This window comes from Oncorhynchus keta, chromosome 21 (assembly GCF_023373465.1).
Source record: "Oncorhynchus keta strain PuntledgeMale-10-30-2019 chromosome 21, Oket_V2, whole genome shotgun sequence".
Lineage (NCBI taxonomy): Eukaryota > Metazoa > Chordata > Actinopteri > Salmoniformes > Salmonidae > Oncorhynchus > Oncorhynchus keta.
In genome coordinates, this window is record NC_068441.1 from 3,487,731 (window position 1) to 3,510,039 (window position 22,309).

The 22,309-nt window shown below is 41.8% G+C and overlaps 1 protein-coding gene across 4 annotated transcripts in view; it reads right to left on the reverse strand.

Moving 5' to 3' along the window:
• Nucleotides 1-22,309, reverse strand: part of LOC118399949 (synaptotagmin-2-like) — a 67,323-nt gene that overhangs the window by 24,309 nt on the left and 20,705 nt on the right. The window contains exons 1-2 of one of the 4 annotated variants that reach the window (XM_035796188.2): nucleotides 3,170-3,341; nucleotides 2,915-3,019 (exon numbers count right to left, since the gene is read on the reverse strand). The exons of 2 other annotated variants lie outside the window; for them this stretch is intronic. The gene's annotated coding sequence lies outside the window, so the exon portion shown is untranslated. Of the gene's footprint in view, nucleotides 1-2,914; nucleotides 3,020-3,169; nucleotides 3,342-22,309 lie in introns of those variants that run through there. One more of the 4 variants, XM_035796186.2, reaches the window with a different exon arrangement.

The following is a 22,309-nucleotide window of genomic DNA, read 5'->3' on the forward strand; positions in this document are numbered from 1 at the left end:
TGATAAACAAAATGAGAAGAAATAAAATCTGGAAAATCACATTGTAGGATTTTTTATAAATTTATTTGCAAATTATGGTGGAAAATAAGTATTTGGTCACCTACAAACAAGCAAGATTTCTGGCTCTCACAGACCTGGCTCCTCTGTCCTCCACTCGTTACCTGTATTAATGGCACCTGTTTGAACTTGTTATCAGTATAAAAGACACCTGTCCACAACCTCAAACAGTTACACTCCAAACTCCACTATGGCCAAGACCAAAGAGCTGTCAAAGGACACCAGAAACAAAATTGTAGACCTGCACCAGGCTGGGATAGACTGAATCTGCAATAGGTAAGCAGCTTGGTTTGAAGAAATCAACTGTGGGAGCAATGATTAGGAAATGGAAGACATACAAGACCATTGATAATCTCCCTCGATCTGGGGATCCATGCAAGATCTCACCCCGTGAACGGTGAGCAAAAATCCCAGAACCACACGGGGGGACCTAGTGAATGACCTGCAGAGTGCTGGGACCAAAGTAACAAAGCCTACCATTAGTAACACACTACGCCGCCAGGGACTCAAATCCTGCAGTGCCAGACGTGTTCCGCTGCTTAATCCAGTACATGTCCAGGCCCGTCTGAAGTTATTACCAATCTTTTTGGTACAAACTCAACTCGTCGTGTTTGGAGGACAAAGAATGCTGAGTTGCATCCAAAGAACACCATACCTACTGTGAAGCATGGGATTTTGGATTTTTTTCCTCATTTTGTCTGTCATAGTTGAAGTGTACCTATGATGAAAATTACAGGCCTCTCATATTTTTAAGTGGGAGAACTTGCACTTACTTTTTTGCCCCACTGTACGCACTACCCTCTGTCGCCCTTTGAGGTCAGATGCCAAGCAGTTGTCATACCAAGCGGTGATGCCAGTCAAGATGCTCTCAATGGTGCAGCTGTATAACTTTTTGAAGATCCGAGGGCCCATACCAAATCTGTTCAGCCTCTTGAAGGGGAAGAGGCGTTGTTGTGCCTTTTTCATGATTGTGTTGATTTGTGTGGACCATGACAATTCCTTAGTGATGTGGACATGAGGAACTTGAAGCTCACAACCTGCTCAACAACAGCCCCGTCGATGTGGATGGGGGCGTGCTCCCCCCCCCCATTTTCTGTAGTCCACGATCAGCTCCTTTGTCATGCTGACATTGAGGGAGAGATTCTTGTCCAGGCACCACACGGCCAGGTATCTGACCTCCTTCCTGTAGGCTGTCTCATCATCTTCTGTGATCGGGCCTACCACCGTTGCGTCATCTGCAAACTTATTGACGGTGTTGGGGTTGTGCGCGGCCACGCAGTCGTGGGTGAACAGAGAGTACAGGAGGGGACTAAGTACGCACCCCTGAGGGGCCCCCGTTTTGAGGGTCAGCATGACAGATGTGTTATTGCCTACCCTCACCACCTGTCAGGAAGTCCAGGATCCAGTTACAGAAGGAAGTGTTTAATCCCATGTAATTAGCTTTGTGATGAGCTTGGAAGGAACAATGGATTTTGCCTGTTATCCATGGTGTCTGGTTGGGATATGTACGTACAGTCACTGTGGGAACAACGTTATGTGCCTGTATGTATCTTGTTGTCTGTGTGTGAGAGGCTCTCCAATGCAGCAAGCGTCCCAGAGGCAAGGCAATTGGGCAGACTTGGCATACCATGGCTGGCAAACACAGAGTTTAACCCTGATTACATGTGTCCTCACTGGGGACAAACAGACACACACAGGCCTACAACAGTTATTCACTGACGCTAGATCCAGACAGCCTAAGATAACCATGTGCACCCCATTTTGTATACATTTTACCATCAAGAAGAGTATTACATTGTCAAACCAACAGCTTTGTGTAGTATTGTTTGGATGTAAAGAGATGATTCAATGCAGCTGACATATTACAACATATATGATTCAGAATTGTTGTGTTGTGTTGAACTGTACAGTTCTTTACCTAAGATACCAAGCATAAATGCAATGGTATCTGTAGGAAATTCATTGTCTAGAGTGGCAACAGACAGTGAAATGATCGAAACATGGTTCAGCAGCAACAGCAAAACAGTATTCTGTCAAGTCTGTGCTGGGATTCAATGCAAGGTGCCTTATAACACACGGCTATAGGTAATTCACATTTGAGCCGAAATATTTACCACGAATGCAAACGGCCCAGAAAATGCCTTTGAAAGCCGCATTGTCGGCTGTATAGTGTGCTGCTCTATAATGCACCTTGGATTGAATTCAGGACTGTGTCTTCATTGACCTATAGTCCACAAATCAATAGACTGTGCATCTTCAAAAGGTGCAGTGTAGTGTTCTAAAAAGCTTAAAATAGCTTGACGATACGATACCCCACTCCGCAAGACGTGTTCCATTCAAGGCTACTTGTGAAACATTACAGGAGACAAACTAGTTGCTGCTGAGCAAATCAAATCCAGCTGAATTGCCTCTGTCTGATATCCAGTCACTTTACAGCCGGCCTGAGGCCATGGTAGCCAATGGAGTTTGGGATCTGACCAATCAAATGACTAATTGTTTTACTTTACAGATAGAAGGAAAATGGCTAATATAGACATAGCTGCTTCCACCATGTCCTCTCTTTTATCGATATATGACAATCTGAACAGATAAGGAAAATTATATAACAAATAAAAAAGTATTAAATTAAATTATTCCTGCCAAACAAATGGACATAACACATCACAACTGATCATAACAGTCCTAACAGTAATTCCCACAGGCTATATTCCAAAACTGTATAATATCTTACTGTCCTTGTCTCACTCTCATCTTGTTCAGTGGCTGTAAGGCAAAAGAGACAAGAAGAGAAAGCTATCCAATCTATCTAGGTCAGTAGTATCTACCTCAAGCCTGCAGGTACTGCAGGTACACTTACATTCCAATTTCTGCATCTCTGCAGCTCAGCACTGGACAGCGCCACTTAGTTAGTCGCAAACCTGAAGCCCCAGATACACACGATTTTCAGATTCCTAGGACAAATCTTCAAATGACAGAAGAACCATTGTCATTCTGAGTCATTTATAATAAAGAATGTTCATTATGAAAGTTGTCCCAAAATGACCTGAATATCTATATCATCTGCTGGTTATCCTTAACAGGGAGGAAATGAGAGTGAGGTAGAAAGTCTTACCAGTCTAATGTGATATTCGCACTGGCTGGGTGACCCATCCAATAATCAGGCTCGTAGGGCTAACGTTTCAGTGTCGTGGTAACATCCCCTGAATTCTCCCATTAGCAGAGACTGCAGTCTCCCCTCTCACTTCTCTCCACTGCAGCAGAGCAGGGCAGTACTCTCCCTCTCTTTCTAGCCCTCTCTCTCCTGTACACACCGTCTCCCCCCATTCTCACTCTCAATCAAATACCCCCCTCTGTCAATTCTCTCCTCCCTCACAACATACACAATCTCTCCAAATGTCTCTCTATTTCTCTATCCCTCTCTCGCTCTCTCTTTCTCTCTCCTCATTTGTGATGCTGCTCACACAGTATGCTACGCATCGGTCTAGCATCTGATGGAATGGCCATCGTAAAGGAGCCATATGCAAATCCACTTGTCTCTGTTCTTAGGGGTCGTGGAATGGCTCACTGATTTACTGATAGGAGAAAGGGATCGAAGAGGGAAGAAAAGAGCGGCATGGAAGGAGAGCGACAGAGACGAGAGGAGAAGAGGAAAAAGAAGAGAGAGGGGAGAGAGAGGGAGGGAGATAGGGAAAGCGAGAGAGAATGGGGAGATGAGGGATGTGGTTACTGCGTTTTTTTGAAAAGGGTGCTGTTTCTAAACTATTTAAAGTTCCACCGAAGTTAAAAGGGTAATACCATGCACTGCAGTGTATACCAATATTTCATCTTCAGCATACGACCATGAATAAATATTCAGTCCTCCATCTGTAGTGTTTGATATGCCAGACTAGGAGTATAAAATCACTCATTATAGGCCAAGAAACCCCTTTAAAGTACCAGTAAAAAGTTTGGACACACCTACTCATTCCAGGGTTTTTCTTTATTTTTACTATTTTCTACATTGTAGAATAATAGTAAAGACATCCAAATTATGAAATAACACATATGTAATCATGTATTAACCAAAAAAAGTGATTAAACAAATCAAAGTATATTTTCTATTTCAGATTCTTCAAAGTAGCAACCCTTTTCTTGTTTCATGTCTCTGTGGCTGTAAAGGTAATGATATTGTAAACATGTCACCTTAACTTTGAACTCTCAAGTTATTTAAATGCACCTTGAGGTTATTGTCCCCACAGTACATGACAAGAATAGGAGTAAGTAAGTCTGCCCTACAGTATGTGAGTCAAGATTGCGCTTAAACTGATGGTGAATTACATGTTGTTTTGTTTTGTAACACAAGGCAGTTTTGCATACCTCATCCACTCATCCATTTAACTCCAGCTGAAATAACCATTCCAACATATTGTGTCCTTTCATTTGTACAACAAAGTGGCAACATAACAGCAACATTCATGTTCTTAAAGATGTTGCCAGTTTCTTGCACTCTCATCCCCTCTAGTTTGAGTCAAATCCTCCATCAGAATTCCAGTGAGGACTTCTTGGTGGAAGAATCCTATTTCTGCTCATTTCCAGAACTCTCACAAGGCGCCTCCTGGAAGAATACCTTGGCTCCATCCGCGTTAGTGTGGAATTGAACAGCTGGTGAAAGCCAGGCCACTTAGCGCGCACTGCTATGTCGCTGCTATGTTTCAGCGTGTTATGACTCCTTTTCACCAGATGGGGCAGTAGTGAACTCACAGCTCACGCTGCATCACTTTATGTTAATCTGCACTGTGCATGGTCGGTTATGGCCTTGGCTGGAAGAAGTAATGAGTTGTTGTTGTGCTGCGTTCCGATTCACTAAACCTTCCTTACTCCTCTTCACCTCCCTACCCTCACTCCCTACCCACAAGTTGGCCATAGGCACAGTTCTAGGATCAGTTTACTCTCCAATCTTAATCGTGATCCGTTAGAGGGGATGTGTTTAACACAGGTCTAGGAACAGTTTTACTCTCCTATCTTAAACCCAATCCATTAGAGGGCGAAATGTTTAACACAGATCTAGGATCAGTTCAGTCTCCTATCTTAATACCAATGCATTAGAGGGGGAAACATTTAACAAAGATATAGGATCAGTTTTCTGTCCTATCTTAATCCCAATCCATTAGAGCAGGAAACATTTAACACCGAAGTTGCAGGATTCTCTCCTTACTATGAACAGTTTCATTTAGACCCTTGTCAAGAATGTATTGCCTTCAAATAGCCTAATGTCTAGACAAGGGATGAGCAACTCCAGTCCTCAGGGACCTGAATGCTGTCAAATCAAATCAAATGATATTTGTCACATGCGCCGAATACAACAGCTGTAGACCTTACAGTGAAATGCTTACTTACAAGCCCTTAACCAACAATGCTTTAGGAGTAAAAAAAATAATTGATAAGTAAAAAATAGAAAATAGAAAATAAAAGTAACAAATAATACATTTTTTGGGGGGGTCACTTAGACATGTCATTGTTTTTGAAAGAATAGCTATTTTTTTGTCCATTAAAATAACATCAAATTAATCAGAAATACAGTATAGATATTGTTCATGTTGTAAATGACTATTGTAGCTGGAAACGGCTTATTTATTTATGGAATATCTATAGTACATAGGCGTACAGAGGCCCATTACCAGCAACCATCACTCCTGTGTTCCAATGGCACGTTGTGTTAGCTAATCCAAGTTCATCATTTTAAAAGGCTAATTGATCATTAGAAAACCCTTTTGCAATTATATTAGCATAGTTGAAAACTGTTGTGCTGATTAAAGAGGCAATAAAACGGGCCTTCTTTAAACTAGTTGAGTATCTAGAGCATCAGCATTTGTGGGTTCAATTACAGGCTCAAAATGAATAGAAACAAAGATTTTTCTTCTGAAACTCGTCAGTCTATTCTTGTTCTGAGAAATGAAGGCTATTCCATGCGAGAAATTGCCAAGAAACTGAATATATCGTGCAACGATGTGTATTACTCCTTTTACAGAACAGTGCAAACTGGCCCTAACCAGAATAGAAAGAGGATTGGGAGGCAGCTTCATTAAACAGTACCCACAAAACACCAGTCTCAACATCAACAGTGAAGAGGCGAATCCGGGATGCAGGCCTTCTGTTGGAGTCGTGCCTGGCCATGCAGTCATGAGTGAACAGGGAGTACAGGAGTGGACTGAGCACGCATCCCTGAGGGGCCCCTGTGTTGAGGATCAGCGTGGCAGATATGTTGTTCCCTACACTTACCACCTGGGGGCGGCCCCTCATGAAATTCAGGATCCAGAGGGAGGTGTTCAGTTCCAGGGTCCGTAGCTTAGTGATAAGCATTTAACTATGTTGTTGAAAGCTGAGCTGCAGTCAATGAATAGCATTCTCACATAGGTTTTCCTTTTTCCCAGGTGAGAAAGAGCAGTGTCGACTGCAAAAAAGATTGCATCATATGTGGACCTGTTTGGGCGGTATGCAAATTGGAGTGGGTCTACGGTTTCTGGGATAATGGTGTTCCATAAACTAGTCCGTTGGGAAAGGCAAAAGTATTGTCTTTGTGATAACAGCAGGAAAATATCATATTAAATGCAAGCAATTTTTTTCAGAAGCTAATTAGACCATAGTGTCCACTCGGGATAGTTTTATCTAACAACCTGTTTTATCACCTTGTTCCAGTCCTGCACACATTGAATTGCCCTGGAGGGAATTCAGACCAGAGTTAGGAAAGTGTAAATGGAACTTTATGACCTTTTTGTGCCCTTCTTCTGTACTCGTATTCCGAGCCAGCACCAGCAAGGTACGCATTTGGGACAGAGATCAAATAAATGGACGTGAGAAGGAGGTGTATCTACAGACACGTCGCATTCTGACCTTGATTTAATTTCCTCATAATTTCGTCAACTTTACACTTGAAAAAGTGATGAATAAGGTCGAGCAACCTGTCGGTTCAAGTGGATTTTTTTTCTCCCCATTCTCCATTCACTGTCATTTACAAATTGATAAGGGCTATTGATAAGAGCTACGGTAGGTCAATTAGTACATCAGTTTGGATAAGGGGATTGTAAATATATATAGTAACACTGTTTTAGATCTATTTTACCTTATGGTGGTTGGAGACAAATGTGAACCCAGTCACATGGCAGCAAACTGAAACATATCAACATGACATGTAGGCTGTGTGTGCCCCTTTCCCACAATGAAGTGCTGTTATGCAGAATTTAAATTGCATGGCCTTATATTTTGCAGGGATGAATCGTGGAGACACGAGCCAAATGAGATGACAAGCCAAATCTGTGCAGTGACAGTCGGGCCAAACGTACCTTTTGTGCGTTCAAGAATGTTTTTATTTTCAGCCTTTTTAAAAAAATAATTTGTATCATGTTAAATATTTGGCACTATCGGTAGCTAACGTCGGTAATACTCACACACATTCTTAACTGTCACTTAAGTGTTAGTTCCCTTAAATGTTAGGCCTATATTTGGCATCATTCCATTACATCGTTAGTTTCCCTTTCTCTCCTCTGTCATGTCCGTGTGGTTGATCCTGAGGGTCACTAGCAATAGTGGATCACATTTAACGTATTACAAGTTGTTCAATCATTTTGGACTTGTAGCCCACTTCATGGAATCATCATGGAATCAGGCTCCAGGTTTCAGCCTGGCAGTTTAAACCTGGAGCCCGACGGGACCGTTGTGGTATCAGTTACATGAACGGTGAGGATTAGGGTAAATTTATAGGACTATTGGTCAACACTTACTGTTAGAGTTTTCTCCCCTTCCAATATTTAGAGATGTCAGATCGTAATTTGATCAGATGTTTAACTTGTAATGTATTTGAGGCTTAATTTCCAATTAGGAATTTCAGACTTGATTTTCCCTTATGAAAAATCAAACAACCCTAACACAAATGTGACTTGTTTCAGGAAACTAGGTGTATGTTCACGTGTTACTACTCCACATGAGGCAATTGAACATAAACTTTAAAAAATATATATCTAAATCAGTTGTTTGACACAAATGCCTTCTGGAACATTAGAATTGTCATGTGCCTTAATAGAATGTATGTATGCCATCTGTAAATATGAATGAAATTGTTCAATTTCGAGCCTAGTTGGTTATGCCATGGAAAAAGCGAGGAACCTTCCCGCTAGCCATGATTGGCTGAGATAATGGATGGGCTGGACATGTCGTTTGGATTGGTATGCCATGTAGCACGCTTCTGTCTATAACATGAGCTGGTCAGTATGTGTAGGCAATCCTTTCTAATGTATTTTATTTATTTAATTAAGGAAGTCAGTAAAGAACAGATTCTTATTTACAATTGACGGCCTCCCCCAGACAACACTGGGCCAATTGTGTGCCGCCTGATGAGACTCCCAATCACAGCCAGATGAGATGCAGCCAAAAGACATGTAGTAGAACTGAAAAAGTTTTGCTCTCCACTTTCTTGAGGACCGAGTTTTGGAATCAGTGGAATGGCCGGTGGAATTAGACTATGATAGCTATGGAGATGGAGAAAATGCGGGCGTTTGATTGCAAATACGCAGAGGGAGTAGAAAAGAGAACACACAGAAGAAGGCTGTTGAATAAAACACCGGTCTCCAGATTGCATCTTCAAACTAAGGGCAACCATGGCATCTGTGACAGAGAGTGAGAAGCGTACATCTAAGTCTAGCTAGAAAGAATTTCAGATATTATACGTTTCTAATTTTGTCAGAGAGTTGTTTTCAGGTGAGGGCTCTCGGAGTGTGGTGTCAGGAAAATAACCTCTCACTCAACGTCAACAAAACAATGGAGATGATGGTGGACTCAGGAGGCTAAAGAAATTTGGCTTGTCACCTAAAACCCGTACAAACTTTTACAGATGCACAATTAAGAACATCCTGCTGGGCTGTATCACTGCCTGGTACAGCAATTGCAACACCCACAACTGCAGGACTCTCCAGAGGGTGGTGCGGTCTGCCCAATGAATCATCGGGGGCAAACTACCTGTCCTCCAGGACACCTACAGCACCCGATGTCACAATCACTGAGCCACTGCCTGTTCACTCCAATCAATCATCCAGAAAGGTAAGGTCAGTACAGGTGCATCAAAGCTGGGACCGAGAGACTGAAAAACAGCTTCTATCTCAAGGCCATCAGATTGTTAAACAGCCATCACTAGCACAGAGAAGCTGATGCCTATATGCAGACTTGAAATCATTGGCCACTTTAATAATTGGAACACTAGTCACTTTAATAATTCCACTTTAACAATGTCTACATATCTTGTATTACTCATCTCATATGTATATACTGTAATCTATACTATCTATTGCATCTTAGCCTATGCTGCTGACATTGCTCATCCATATATTTATACATTCTTATTCCATTCCTTTACTTAGATGTGTGGTATTAGGTAGTTGTTGTGGAAATGTTAGATATTACTTGCTAGATATTGCTGCACTGTCAGAACTAGAAGCACAAGCATTTCACTACACTTGCAATAACATCTGCTAACCATGTGTATGTGACCAATAAAATCTTATTTGATTTGATTTGATTTTGATTTGATTTGATTTCAAGTTAAAGTGTACTGTTTGCTAGCTAGCTAACGTTAACTGGCTTGCTCGCTAGCTAACGTTATGTGTATGATCTGTGTGGTAATATTATTTGTATCTCAGAGCCTTTTGCATTGCTCGTTGTAGCCTAATGTTATCTAGCTAGCTAACATTGAACCTGGTTGGTTAGCTACCTGCGGATTCATGTAGGGTACTAACATTATGAGTTGGGATTATGGTTCGTTGTTTAGCTCGCTAGCTAGTTACATGTCTAAACAAAAGACTCCACTATGCAAGTAACTATTTCACTACACCTTATGTATCCTGTGCAAGTGACAAATAAAGTTTGATTTTATCAGATATAGTATGCTTTTACCAAAGATGGTAATGTGAAGAACATGACCTAAACCAAAGTCAAATTAGGATATAACGTTAGGCCAGCCAGACAGTGTTCAAGTTTTAAAATTATCCGGTAGAATGTCCTGATTTTACTTAGTCACACTCACAACCGTAATCTATTTTCTGTAATTGGCTCGCCATTAATTAAGATCAATAATGATCTTGTGTGAGTTTATTTTCCTGTAATAATGAAGACAAGTGAGCTGAAGTATGGTCTTTATGATGTGGTCATTATCTTCACTGGCTAGCCAGCTAACTTAACATTAGGTAGCTAGCTAACAAGCTACAAACAAACCAAAACATTGGTTAGAAAGATGCTTTTAGTTACCTGATTTGACCAATTTACATTTACAATAAGTGCATCTAATTTTGCATCTTAAGTACATATTACATCATCCCCACAATGACCAGAGGTACATACCCCAACCAGAAGCCATGGATTACAGGCAACATCTGCACTGAACTAAAGGGTAGAGCTGCCTTTTTCAAGGAGTGGGACTCTAACCCTGACGCTGATAAGAAATCCGTGCTACGCCCTCAGATGAATCATCAAACAGGCAAAGCGTCAAGATTAAGATTAAATCATACTACACCGGCTCCGATGCTCGTTGGATGTGGAACGGCTTGCAAACTATTACAGCCTACAAAGGGAAGCATAGCCGTGAGCTGCCCAGTGACACGAGTCTACCAGATGAGCTAAATTACTTCTATGCTCGCTTCGAGGCTAGCAGCACTGAAACATGCTTGAGAGAATCAGTTGCCCGGACAACTGTGTGATCACTCTCTCCGTAGCCAATCTGAGTATTCATTCACAAGGCCAGACGGATTACCAGGACATGTACTCCGAGCATGTGATGACCAACTGGCAGGTGTCTTCACTGACATTTCAACCTACCCCTGACCGAGACTGGAACACCAACATGTTTCAAGCAGACCATTATAGTGCCTAAGAACAGTAAGGTAACCTGCCTAAATGACTACCGACACGTAGCACTCACGTCTATAGACAGGAAGTGCTTTGAATGGCTGGTCATGGGTCACATCAACACCATTATCCCAGAAACCCTAGACCCACACAATTTGCATACCGCCCCAACAGATCCACAAATCCTCATGTGTGTGGGCTCAGTCCCCTCCTGTACTCCCTGTTCACCCATGACTGCATGACTAGGCATGACTCCAACACCATAATTGAGTTTGCCGATGACACAAAAAAGTGGTAGGCCTGATCATCGACAACAATGAGACAGCATATAGGGAGAAGGTCAGAGACCTGGCCATGTGGTGCGAGGATAACAACCTCTCCCTCAACATGATCAAGAAAAAGGAGATGATAGTGGACTACAGGAAAGGAGGTCCGAGCACACTCTCATTCTCATCGACGGGGCTGTAGTGGAGCAGGTTGAGAGGTTCTTTTTCACATCACCAACAAACTATTATGGTCCAAACACACCTGGACAATGGTGAAGAGGGCACAACAAAACATATTCCCCCTCAGGAGACTGGAAAGATTTGGCATGGGTCCTCAGATCCTCGAAAAGTTCTACAGCTGCACCATCGAGAGCATCCTGACTGGTTGCATCACTGCCTGGTATGGCAACTGCACGGCCTCTGACCGCAAGGCACTACAGAGGGTAATGCGTACGGCCCAGTACATCACTGGAGCCAAGCTTCCTGCCATCCAGGACCTCTATACCAGGCGGTGTCAGAGGAAGGCCCTAAAAATGGTCAAAGACTCCAGACTCCAGTCATAGACTGTTCTCTCTACTACCGCACGGCCAAGTCTAGGTCAGAGAGGCTTCTTTAACAGCTTCCACCCCCAAGTCATAAGACTCCTGAACAGCTAATCAAATGGCTACCTAGACTATTTGCATTGCCCCCCCCCCTTTTACACTGCTGCTATTCTCTGTTCATTATCTATGCATTGTCACTTTAACTCTACCTATGTACATATTACCTCAATTACCTCGACTAAACTGTGCTCCCACACGTTGACTCTGTACTTGTACCCCCTGTATATAGCCTCACTACAGTTATTTTACTGCTGCTCTTTAACACATTTCTATAAATCTATTTTTTACTTAACACTTCTTTTTCTTAAAACTGCATTGTTGGTAAGTAAACATTTCACAGTAAGGCCTGTTGTATTCGGCACATGTTACAAATCACATTTGATGTGATTTAAATTCATAATTTTTAACAGGTGGGTTTATTAGTGTTAAAATACACCAGTTATGGTATTTTGGACCACCAGGCTGCTGATGTCATACAGCCTGTAGTTTTTGTGTTTATCCTTTTTCATAACAACAATGACAAGGTTGATGTCGGACGGCAATAGAATGTTCATGACGTCTCTGGGACAAATGTCGATAGACGTAGTATAACCCAGCCTCGTAGTATAACCCAGCCTTAAGTATGGAAGTCTTCGGTTTAGTACATGGCCTCACATGTGACTCCTTGAAGAGATAAGTGGGGCTTAAGAAGGTGTGAACAATGCTTAATGGGTGTAAACAAAGAAGAGCTCTCCAGAAGGTTTACAAAAACTTTCAAAGCAGAATTACTTTCCCGTTATTCCACAACTGTAGTAGTGTATGATACCATTTTCTAGCTCTGAGTCTCTACTTTTCTCCAATGTAAAAAAACACCATTAAAAATGTTGCTACATAAGACCGAATCAAGCCGGTCAGTCACAAATGTCCATTCATTATAATCCACATTTCTTGTTTCTGCAGGATTATTTTCCTGCTGTAGTAAACTGGCTCAAATATATCATATATCTGTAATTGAACAACTGTATGGCAACTTTCAAGATGAATCATACCACTGTATTTTTTGATTCACCCAAATATTGTGTGTAAAGACTCTCTAAACCTGTTTTTTATGAAGTAGGCTACGTTGCTAAATAAATACGTTGCTAACCCTAAATAATCTACAAGATAAGATAAAAAAAATGATCTACTAATTGGTGCTGAAACTGAGATGTGCATAGGCCTATATTTGGATGGCTTTCCTTAATTGATCCCAACCCTTTAAATTCTGAACCTGTTCTCTCTATATGTTATAGTCTGTCAAGAGAATTCAAACTAAAGGTACACAATATTTAAAGGGATGGCTTTAGATACATGTACTGAAAACCCCATTGAATGAAAACTCCATGAGGAAACCTGTTGGCAGCAAGTAGGAGTGTTTTCAGCGGTTGAATTCGATTTACTCAGTGCGCAGGAAAGGCATACACTTCTTAAATCTGAATCAGGCCCCATGTGAAGAGGCCATTTTCATGATCTGTTTTAAAGTTGTTTTTTTATTTTGTGCCTATTGAACAGGGTTATGCTTAAAATCTGAAGCCGACAGACTACAGAACAACACCAACCCAAATGCAGAGAAATGGCTGAGGAGGCTTTTTAGATGTCACTTGTCTAAAGTTTGTGGTGGATGGGTTATGATCCTCTGTTCAAACAGACCAATAGATCTAGAGAGAGAATCGGGGTATATAGCCTGTATGTTACATAAATCAAAACTGGATCAATATAAAGGACCTTGCTCATAAAGAAGAGGGCAGTTCAATCATGAGTCATGACTGAAGATTTTACAGCAGACATGCGTCAACCATGATCCAGTAAACTCTTAGAAAAAAAGGGTTGCACAAGGGTTCTTAGGCTGTCCCCTTGGAAAACCCTATTTGGTTTTAGGTAGAACCCTTTTGGGTTCCATGTAGAACCCTCTGTAGAAAGAGTTCTACATGGAACCCAAAAGGGTTATAGCCTGGAACCAATAAGGGTTATTTAAAGGGTTCTCCTGTTGGGACAGCCGAATTACACTTTTAGGTTCTAGCTAGCACCTCCTTTTCTAAGAGTGTACATGGTAGTGGGTGAGTTAGTATGTTCTTCAGATTGTTGCAAACAACACCGCTGCTAATGAAGGCACATAAGCTTTATTGAAGAATGCAATATTTTGGAGCAGATTGTTCATGGGCTGTTCAAAGAATACACTAACCCCATTATAGTAATTAACCTCATTTAGATTACCTGATGTTACCAATCAACATCAAACAACAAATACAGTATGCCTGTAAGATGAAGTCAGAGTGATGTTGTGAATACGGTGTAAGATTGTACTACAGTACATACAGATAACGGCAACCAACCAGATTCAACCAGTCATCATTATCGACTCAGCAGCTCTAGTATGATGGTGCCATTTGACATGAAATTCTGCAAGGTCAAAGTGCAGCTGCCGCGGCAACCCAGGAAGCATAACAGTGGTCTGGAGCTCATGAATTATTTATCCCCAAGGTTTCCCCTCCCCCCTCTGCAGTACGGGATGCCGCCCGCCTCCCCTCCCTTGGCCCCCCTTCTCTCCTGCTCCTCCAAACCAAATGCCCTGCATATATCTGTAAGAGAAACTCAGTCAACCTGGACCCGAAACCAATGTTTCATCTCCGCATGAGCAGTTCGGTTATGCCCTGGGGACTGCTGAGCTAAGACAAGATAACAACCAACCAAAATCAAAGGGACAAATAATAAACCCAGTCCGTAGTGGCAATGTGTGGTGGTGCTGAGTTGCGTGCGTAGTACAGGGTGCTTGTAGTTGTCAATGTTATTTGGGCCACGTTTCACTCCCCTCCGCTGTGACTGCAAAGAGGACAGGGAAAAGACGGCATCCTCTCCAGCACCTGCAGGCAGCACTGCAATGCAGGGGTTTAACATAGAAATATGAAGCTAGAGAGCACACAGGCAAAATGAGTCTGCCGATTGCTTCTCTCCACTCCACTCTGTCTCCTTATGTCTCTCTCTCTCTCTCTCACACATATTGCACAAACACACACACATGCAGGAATGGATGCAATCACGCACGCACGCACACACGCACAAACGCACACACACACACACACACACACACACACACACACACACACACACACACACACACACACACACACACACACACACACACACACACACACACACACACACACACACACACACACACACACACACACACGAGATTGTTCAATTCAGCCCCTCTGCTGATTATGTTCCTTGCTGATGTACTTGACAAGCAAGAGTGTTTCTATCTCTGTGATAAGAGCATGCAGGGCAAGCATTTTGTATTGTGCACAAGTCCTAAAATGGCCACATTATGTCAGCAGTGGCTGCTAGCAAAACAGAGAGAGAAAAAAGAGCTGAAGCATAAATGATGCTGCTCATTTCCAGAACGTTATTCCTGGCTGGCAAGAACCACTTTGGTTAATTCTTATTCAAAGTATACAATATACTGTATATTAGGCAAATAAAGCTCCACAATAAAGTTCCAAAATCAACTAATGCTGAGATATATAAAGATGGAGTTTGATACACACATGGATGAGCGTGCGCACGCACGCACGCAAACACACTTCTCTCCAGCTGGGCCCCTCATAATGCTGACAGTGAAACTGCAAGACAGCCAAGAGCAAAACTAGGGGGGTGTGATCTACAAATGGTAGTAATGAACAGATAGTTCCACAGCGAACCCGTAGCAGTTGTCTCCGTAGGATTATACAGTAGCATTGTAGCTAGCTCTGGAATGACTGTGTTTGACTGATGATATCATTGTTACAGTTTGGCCTGAAGCTGATACAGTAGACTATCCTGAACAGACAAACATGTAGCAGTGCCGTAGGTCTAATTAACAGCAGTTACTCTCAGAGAGATTATACGATGCTTTATGATCGCTGCATTCATAAACAGACAGAGCGTGGATCAATTGGACCAATGTAAACATCAACACACAAACACAGTTACTAAGTCTAGATCTCTGATAGATGGCAAATGAGCAAGCTCACATCAAATCGATATCCCGACCTCACCAGGTTTACACCAATATCTGATAAAGTAAAACTAGAAAAATACATTTACAGAAGTAAATGTGGTGGGCTTGTTAGTCTTGAAGTATCTATGGTTGTGAAATAATAGTATTGTGGTAGAGGTAGTGCTGGAAGTGGTAATTGCAGCATTATCAATGGTAGTAATAGGATTTTCATAGGCTGTGTGTTAGTTATAGTGACCTAGTTTGGACTGGCTTGTAGGTGTGGAGTTATTATAGTGGGTTATAGTGGGCTAGTTTAGTAGGCTAAGGTGAGTATCATCATAAGCCATATACATGTGTTTTTAAGCTCTCAAATATTTTAGTTTGAACATTCTGAAGGTTTTGTGGCAGTGATTTTAGTTTAGAATGTTCAAGCCTACATTCCACCATTGAAATGAATAGGGACACAATTTATAAAGTAGGAATGGTAGCTTAAAGCTGTTGAAGCTACTTAAGTTGAGTCAGTCTGTACATGTCAGCATTGGGGTGGTGTTTGCAGCTGAAACAGATGAAGAGCAGTGGTTTATCCCCATTTTCCCTTTGAAAGCTATGGAGTTTTTATGCAAATTGTACATGGTTAGTGTTCAAAATGTTATCAGATACGCTCTTTCAGACCAGTCTGCTCAATTTAAAGTTTGAATGGCGTTTCTAGTTTAAACAGCTGAACACTGCTAATGACCAGAATTTTTCCCATTCAAGTCTATGACACCTAAAAGACATTCAAATTATGCAAATACAGATGCAGGCTCTTATTTTGATCATCCTGTAGCAGCAGAACTTTTGCTCCATTTGCAGGAAATGTAAAACTTGTAGTGTATTTGAGGCTTAAAAAGGCGTCTGAAGTTTGTAAGTTCCATTTTGAAATTTCAGACCCCTACAAAAATGACCAAATATAATCCAAATAATAATTTGCATTTAATGTTGCAGCATTATTGTTTTCCTGCTGTAGCAAACTGGATCAAATTAACCCTGGGAGGGTCTTGTTTCGCATTCATGGGCTTATTAAATATTGTTAGTAATTTTATATCAGCCACCCAAAAAGGTGTAACCATTATGATACATAACAAACTCGAAATCACCATCTTGAGTAAAGATGAAGACACAGAAGGCAGAATCACTTTCCTTAAATGTATCCATAATGGCAAAAAAATATTGCCTTTATTAAAGATACACTAAGCAGAAATCACTCCACCATTTCCTGGTTGCTAAAAATCAAATAGTTTGCCTAATTTTAGTTTATGTCACAAAACAAGCAGTAAAGTGCAGAGAATCATCGTATCATCTAAACCGCTGTGAAATATATTTTCCATAACCAACGATTTTGTACTTTCAGCTGTTCGAAGCTGGTGTACAAAATCGAAAGTAAAAGATGCAATATGAAGCACTGCAAGCATAGAAATAGAGCACATAGAACAGATCTACTGCTTCATAGACTTGCTTTCAATGATAATTACATATCCATAACACATAACACATAACACATAACACATAACCCAATTTGGTTGGGTTGCCCAAAAAGTTACATATTGCAGCTTTAATGTGTACGCTCCAAATTCATAATGTTCTCTTTTCTCATTTTTTGATTCTCCTGAACAGCATATTCTTAGAATGAACTGAATTCCATCTGGTTATTGGGACAGACATGAATGCCTAATACGACCAACTTACAATCCACATGCAACCAAGGCTCTCCACCATATCCTCTCCGATTAATATACTCCCAAAATCATATTTTTTTTTGCGTATTTATCTCACGATGTAGAAAAAGCTTTTGATAGACCAGAGATATGACCATTCTATCTGTCTTGGAATATATGGGAATAGGCTCCAATTTCATTCATATGATTAAAATGCTATGTGTCAATCCCTCAGTCATAGGAATAACAGGCAATATTGCTCCGCTCCGTTAACAATCACTAGAAGCAGCAGACAAGGCGTTTCTATTTTTATTATCTATGGAACCCCCTGGACCAGGCAATTTGTCAATCGAAGGAAATAACACCAACTCCCCTAAACTCCACTGATCACTTAATCTCATTATACTATTTTAAAAAATATTTTACTCTATCGAGAAAATGTGTCTCAATTGCTCCAAAATGCATTGAATATCATAGTTCAATTCAGCTTAATCTCAAATCTCAAATGTATCTAACCAAATCAGCCCTACTGTCTCTCAAGAACCCGAAGGAGGACTCCATCTCTACTTATGGAATTCCAATCGTTTCCCATTTTAAACATTTAGGAATATATATATATATATATATATATATATATATATATATCACAAAAGTGAGTATACCCCTCACATTTTTGTAAATATTTGAGTATATCTTTTAATGTGACAACACTAAAGAAATTACACTTTATTATAATGTAAAGTAGTGAGTGTACAGCTTGTTTAACAGTGTAAATTTGCTGTCCCCTCAAAATAACTCAACACACAGTCATTAATGTCTAAACCGCTGGCAACAAAAGTGAGTACACCCCTAAGTGAAAATGTCCAAATTGGGCCCAATTAGCCATTTTCCCTCCCCGGTGTCATGTGACTCGTTAGTGTTACAAGGTCACAGGGGTGAATGGGGAGCAGGTGTGTTAAATTTGGTGTCATCGCTCTCACACTCCCTCATACTGACTGGTCACTGGAAGTTCAACATGACACCTCATGGCAAAGAACTCTCTGAGGATCTGAAAAAAATAATTGTTGCTCTACATAAAGATGGCCTGGGCTATAAGAAGATTGACAAGACCCTGAAACTGAACTGCAGCACGGTGGCCAAGACCATACAGCAGTTTAACTGGGCAGGTTCCACTCAGAACAGGCCTCGCCATGGTCGACCAAAGAAGTTGAGTGTAATTTACCCCATTCTACCCCACTTCATTGTGACATACATTGAAATATTACACACTTTGTTATGGGGAAGGGACTAGGCATGCAGTGGGTAATGGGTAGAGAAAGTAATGGAGCCCCATCATTTGTGGCATTCCAATTTAGAGGATGACTGCAACAGATGTAGGATCTTAATTTGAGCTACATTGCTACAGCAGGAAAATAATCCTGCAGCAAATCAAACATTTTATTTTTCACATGTGCCAAATAGAACAGGTATTCCACCTTACAGTGAAATGCTTACTTACAAGCCCTTAACAAAAATGATGTTTTATGAAAAATACCTAAAAATATAAGAAATAAAAGTGACATAACTAAAGAGCAGCAGTAAAATAACAACAGCGAGGCTATATACAGGCGGTACTGGAACAGAGTCGTGCGGGGGCAACGATTAGTCAAGGTAATTGAGGTAATATAAAAATGTGGGTAGAGTTATTAAAATTACTTCTGCATAGATAATAACAGAGAGAAGCAGCAGCATAAAAGAGGGGGGGGGGCAATGCAAATAGTCTGGCTAGCCATTTGATTAGATGTTTAGTTGTCTTATGGCTTGGGGGTAGAAGATGTTTAGAAGCCTCTTGGACCTAGAGTTTGCGTTCTTTTACCGCTTTCTGTGGGGTAGCAGAGAGAACAGTCAATGACTAGGGTGGCTGGAGTTTAGAACATTTTTAGGGCCTTCCTCTAAGGCAGCCTGGTATAGAGGTCCTGGATGGCATGAAACTTAGCCCCAGTGATGTACTGGGCCGTAAGCACTACGCTCTGTAGTGCCTTGCGGTCGGTGGCCAAGCAGTTGCATTACCAGGCAGTGATGCAACCAGTGATGCTCTCAATGGTGCAGCTGTAGAACCTTTTGAGGATCTGAGGACCTATGCCAAATCTTTTCAGTCTCCTGAGGAGGAATAGGTTTTGTCGTGCCCTCTTCACGACTGTCTTGGTGTGCTTAGACCATGATCGTTTGTTGGTGATGTGGACACCAGGGACCTTGAAGCTCTCAACCTGCTCACTACAGCCCCGTCGATGAGAATGTGAGTGTGCTCGTTCCTACTTTTCCTGTAGTCCAAAATCATCTCCTTAGTCTTGATCCCGTTGAGGGAGAGGTTGTTGTCCTGGCACCACACAGCCAGGTCTCTGACCTCCACACCTATATGCTGTCTCGTCATTGTTGGTGATCAGGCCAACCACTGTTGTGTCATGGACAAACTTAATGATGGTGTTGGAGTCGTGCCTGGCCATGCAGTCATGAATGAACAGGGAGTACAGGAGGGGACTGAGCACACATCCCCGAGGGGACCCAGTGTTGAGGATCAGCGTGACGGACGTGTTGTTACCTAACCTTACCACCTGGGGGCGGCCCTTCAGGATGTCCAGCATCCAGTTGCAGAGGGAGGTGTTTAGTCCCAGGATCCTTAGCTTAGTGATGAGCTTTGAGGGCAATATGGTGTTTCATGCTAAGCTGTAGTCAATGAATAGCATTCTCACATAGGTGTTCCTTTTGTATAGTTGTGAAAGGGCGGTGTGGAGTTCAATAGAGATTGCATCATCTGTGGATCTGTTGGGGCAGTATGCAAAATGGAGTGGGTCTAGTGTTTTCAAAGCACCTCATGGCTACAGACGTGAGTGCTATGGGTCGGTAGTAATTTAGGCAGGTTACCTTGGTGTTCTTTGGCACAGGGACTATGGTGGTCTGCATGAAACGTGTCGGTATTACAGACAGGGAGAGTTTGAAAATGGCAGTGAAGACACTTGTCAGTTGATCAGCGCATTCTCAGAGTATGCCGCCTTGTGAATGTTGACCTGTTTAAAGGTTGACCTGTTTAAAGGTCATTGACGGCGGAGAGCGTGATCACACAGTCGTCCGGAACAGCTGATGTTCTCATGCATATTTCAGTGTTACTTGCCTCCATTCGAGCATAGAAGTAATTTAGCTCGTCTGGTAGGCTTGTATCTGTCACGCCCTGGTCGAAGTATTTTGTGTTTATCTTTATGTATTGGGTCAGGCCTGGGTGTGGCATGGGGTTTTTGTATTGTGGTGTGTTTTGTCTTGGGGTTTTGGTGTGTATATATTGGGATTGTAGCTAGTGGGGTGATCTAGCAAAATTTATGGCTGTCTGGAGTGGTTCTCAATCAGAGGCAGGTGTTTATCGTTGTCTCTGATTGGGAACCATATTTAGGCAGCCATATTCTTTGAGTTTGTCGTGGGTGATTGTCCTTAGTGTCTTTGTTCCTGTCACTGTGTTAGTTGACAAGTATAGGCTGTTTCGGTTTTCGTTACGTTTATTGTTTTGTAGTGTTTGTGTTAATTCGTGTTTACGTTTGTTGATTAAACATTGATCGTAATCTACACGCTGCGTTTTGGTCCAACTCTCCTTCACCACACCTAGAAAACCGTTACAGTATCACTGGACAGCTCTTGGCTGTGCTTTCTTTGGTAGTCTGTCACAATCTCTGCCACATCCAATGAGCATCGGAGCCGGTGTAGAATGATTCGATCTTAGTCTTGTATGTATACCTCGCCTGTTTGATGGTTCGTCAGAGGGCACAATGGGATATCTTATAAGCTTTAAGGTTAGAGTCCCGCTCCTTGAAAGCGGCAGTTCTACCCTTTAGCTCAGTGCAGATGTTATGGTCAGATTTGCCAAATGGAGGGCGAGGGAGAGCTTTGTACTCTTCCCTGTGTGTGGAGTAAAGATGGTCTAGAGTTTTTTTTCCCCCTCTGGTTGCACATTTAACAAGCTGTTAGAAATGAGGTAAAACGGATTTAAGTTTCCCTGCATTAAAGTCCCTGGCCATTAAGAGCTGGATGAGCATTTTCCTGTTTGCTTATGGCGGAATACAGCTCATTAAGTGCCAGCATCGGTCTGTGGTGGTATGTAGACGGCTACGAAAAATACAGATTCAACTTCTCTAGGTAGATAGATTATCTCATGATAAGTTGTAGACCATGCTATCTCAGATGAGCAAAACCTTGATACTTTCTTAGATATCATGCACCAGCTGTTGTTTACAAATATACATAGACCGTCACCCTTTGTCTTACCAGAGGCTGCTGTTCTATCCAGCCGATACAGAGTATAACCCGGCAGCTGTAAGTTATTTATGTTGTCGTTCAGCCACGACTCCGTGAAACACAAGATATTACAATTTTTAATGTCCCATTGGTAGGATAGAGGTGATTTTAGTTCGTCCGATTTATTATCTCACGATTGTACATTGGCCAATAGTACGAATTGCAAAGGCAGATTAGCCAATTATCGGCGGATCCTCACAAGGCACCCCGGTCTCTTTCCGCGATTCCTCTTCCATCTTTTTCTCCTGCGAATGACTGGGATGAGGGCCTGTTCAGGTGTCTGGAGTAAATCCCTCTCGTCCGACTCATTAAAGAGAAATTCTTCATTCAGTTCACTGTTCTGATTTCCAGAAGCTCTTTTCAGTCATAAGAGTGTAACGTCTGCTTCCATTCGGCGCATTCTCGGAGTACACGTCCTCGGAGTAAACCGTCTGGCCCTGCGGCCTTGTGAATGTTGACCTGTTTAAAAGTCTTACTCACATTGGCTGCAGAGAGCGTTATCACACAGTC